We start from the raw sequence: 3,726 nt of genomic DNA on the forward strand, positions 1-3,726 counted from the left end.
GGAGCAGGGGTGCTCGCCGGCGTGACCGCGTCCACGTGTGAACCACCATATGTCGAGAACTCGACGACGAAGGATCCGCCGGCGCCTGCCGTGTCGTTGCTCCAGTCCCAGCTCGCGCTCTCATCGAACACGACGTCGCGGGACACGTGCACCCGGCGCGTCGACGGATCGTACACTCTGTACGCCTTGGAGCCGGGCTCGTACCCGATGAGCACCATGGGAGTGCTCCGATCATCAAGCTTCTTGAGGAGGGGGCGTGCGCTCTTGACGTGTGCCACACACCCGAAGACGCGCAGGTGGCTCACCTCCGGCTTCCTGCCGCGCCAGGCCTCGTACGGTGTTGCTCCGTCCACACTGCGCATGAACGCGCGGTTTAGGAGGTACACGGCCGTGGTCACCGCTTCTCCCCAGAAGTAGTCCGGCATGCCTTTGGCTTTCATCATGCTCCTCGCCATGCCCACCACCGTCTGATTGCGCCTCTCGACCACGCCATTCTGCTGCGGTGTGTAAGGCGCGGTCAGGTGACGTTGAACTCCGGTGGAAGCGAAGTGCTTTGCCAGTGCCGTGGACGTGAACTCGCCACCACGGTCCGTCCGCAGCGTGCCAAGCCTGCGTCGTGCCTCTGTTTCGGCACGCGTCTGGAACTCCTTGATGGCCGCCGCGGCCTCGTCTTTGCTCGCCAGCAGGGTGGGCCACATGTAGCGGCTGTGATCGTCCACTAGGAGCAGGAAGTAGCGCCTTCCTCCTGGCGTCGCTGGCGTGATCGCCCCGCAGAGATCCGCGTGGACGAGGTCGAGCGGCGCCTCCGCTCTGTACTTGGCCACCCGAGGAAACGGCGCCCGCCGCTGTTTGCCGGCGAGGCATGCCTGACGGAGCTCCCCAGTGTGCTCTATGCCCGGCAGCCCTCGCACCATTTCTCCCCTCGCCATCCTCTGCAGGGCGTCCATGTGCATATGGCCGAAGCGGGCGTGCCACCGCCATGACACGCTGCCCGCGCACGCACCAAGACAGACAGGGCGTACGGGGCGAATGCAGAGCTTGTACAACCGATTTGGAGATCGATTTACCTTGGCAATCAGGGCACCGCGGCGGTCATGGACTGTGAGGACGCCGTGGCAGATGTTGATGTTGCAGCCGTTCTCGTCGAGTTGTCCGAGGCTCACCACGCTGCATTTGAGCCTGGGGATGTAGTACACGTCCATGAGGGCGCGTTGCGCTCCCCCGTCGATGGCGAACGCGATGGTGCCGCGCCCTTCGATCTGCACCACCAACCCGTCTCCAAAGTGCATGGATCCGGTGATCGCCTTGTCGAGCTCGGTGAAGGCCGCACGGTCGCCGGTCATGTGGTTGGACGCGCCAGTGTCCAGGTACCACACCGGGTCCGGCGCGGCATCCTCTGTAGCAGGCGTGACGCCAGACTGTTCCTCGTTGAGGAAGACAGCGGCCTGAGGTGTGTTGCGACGACAATCGGCCGGCGTCATCGCCTCGATTGGGTGCACCAGCTCGACCACCTCGGCGAACAGCATCTGAGGGTCGGCCTCTTCGTCGGCCTGTGCGAGGAGGGCCTCCTCCTCCCTCTTCTTCTTCTTGCACTCACGGGCCCCGTGGCCCTTGATGCCGCAGTAGCGTCACTTTTATTTGTCCCCGCCGCTCTTGTCGGGGTAGTCACCACCGCGTCTGCCGCTGCGCCTGCCGCCGCGTCCACCTCCTCGGCCGCCGCCCTTGCGGCGATTGTTGCTGCCGCCTGGGGGAGCGCCCTGATCGCCGGGGTGCAGGCGAGCCTGCCATTCCTCCCAGGTGAGGAGCAAGCAACCGCCCTGACTGCTGCCACCGCTCTGCGTGTCGTCGAGGCGTTCTTGCACGACGCGCAGCCTGCCGGTGACCTCGTCCAGGGAGAGCGTGCTGATATCCAGCAACGTCTCGATCGCGATCGCCACCTGCGCAAACTGAGGTGGCACGACACGGAGAAACTTGGCAACTACCTTGGATTCCTCCAGAGTGTCCCCGAGCGCGCGCAGGCCGGAGACGATGCCCGAAAGGCGGAGGGAGAAGTCGTCGATCGTTTCCCCGTCGCGGAAGGCGATGCTCTCGAAGTCGCGCCGGAGCTTCTGCGCATTGGCCTCGCGCACCCGCGTGGCGCCGAGGCGCTGCGTGGCGATGGCATCCCACGCTTCCTTGGCGTTCTCCTTCTCTCCCACGGCGAGCAGCACATCAGTGGGCAGACCGCGGAGGATGACGCTCATGGCATTGCGCTCGTCGTGATTGGGGGCGTCGCCGTGCGACACTGCCCGCCACCAGCCGTGTGCCTGAAGGTACACCTTCATCAGCAGCGACCACTCCGGGTAGTTGGTGCGTGTCAGTATTGGGAGCGCGCCGCTGGACGGCGCCGGCTGCACCACCTGCTGCACCACCATGTCTCCGCGCGACTGCTCCCCGCCGCTCGCCGGTGACCTTGACATGGCTCTGATGCCACTTGTTGCCCTCGATGCACTCTGAAACAGCTCGCGAGAGAGAGGTTTTGCGCAGCGAACTTGCATGCTGATTTTCTGCTTCTTCTTCCTTTTATTTCTGAACTTAAGGTGATCATGGCATAGTCCTGCCGCTCTTACCGGACCGCGCCATCCCACGATCGAGCACGCAGTCCATGGCCTCCTACAATCGCTCCATGGAACGCGCGCACAAGTCGCGCCTCGCGGAAACAACTAACTAACCTGACAGAAAAACGCTAACTGAATCCTAACAGAAAGCTACATCGAGGCAAAGTCTGAAACTATTGAAACTAGACAGGCTAGCTAAACTAGCTTATTGTGCAACATATCAAACTCCAGATCTGACACCCCACAACGACTAAGACGCCAAAGTAGGAAACCATACCTGCCATCCATCAACCACGAACCCAGCACATATTCTATCTTCCAGATGTCGTCGATGCAGATCACAATCTCCGAAACTACCTCCCAAGCTCCACGCAGAGCTTTTGTACCCGAGATGGAGGTGGAGGCAATAACCATACACAATACATACACGGGATCAAAGGCGAGATGTGTAGAGGACGATTTATGTCCATCCACTCTCAAAAAAAACACGAAGCAGTTAGCAGATGTTATCCGTCTCCTCCGATCGATCTACCAACCAGATCACCGCGAGAGACGCCATCATGGAAGCAGACGGCAGCGAAATCTCGCGCCTGCCGGCGGAGCTCCTCGCGTCGATAGTCTCCCTCACCTCGCCACGCGACGCCGGATGCTGTGCCGCCGTCTCCCGGGCCTTCCTCGCCGCCGCAGACTCCGACGCCGTCTGGTCCTGCTTCCTGCCCCGCGACCTCCCACAGCTTGCTAAAAGCGTGCTCCGCCGCGCGCCGCCGTCCAAGAACAAGAAGGGCTTGTTCTGACGCCTCTCCAACCAACCGGCGCTCCTCCCACGCAAGCTCGTGGTACGTGCAGATCCAATATGTATCACCATCAACCCAATTAGTACGTAGACGAGGGCTAGCCGCTTCCTTCTTACCTTGATCAAAATTCAAAATTGATTGATGGATCGATCCATCTACCAGCTTTCTTTCTTTGGTGCAGAGCATGCGGCTGGACAGGGCTACCAGCGCCAAGTGCTACATGCTACCGGCAAGGGCGCTCAATATTTCGAGGGGCGGGACCCGAGCATGCTGGGAATGGATCGACCTCTGTTATGATGAGATCCAAGGAAACAAGAGGTTCAGTCGTTTCAATG

The 3,726-nt window shown here is 61.2% G+C and overlaps 1 pseudogene; it reads left to right on the plus strand.

The window, feature by feature from the left end:
* The first annotated feature begins 3,033 nt into the window (after window positions 1-3,033).
* Window positions 3,034-3,726, plus strand: part of LOC119321525 — a 1,902-nt pseudogene continuing 1,209 nt past the window's right edge.

This window comes from Triticum dicoccoides, chromosome 6B (assembly GCF_002162155.2).
Source record: "Triticum dicoccoides isolate Atlit2015 ecotype Zavitan chromosome 6B, WEW_v2.0, whole genome shotgun sequence".
In the NCBI taxonomy this organism is placed as follows: Eukaryota; Viridiplantae; Streptophyta; class Magnoliopsida; order Poales; family Poaceae; genus Triticum; species Triticum dicoccoides.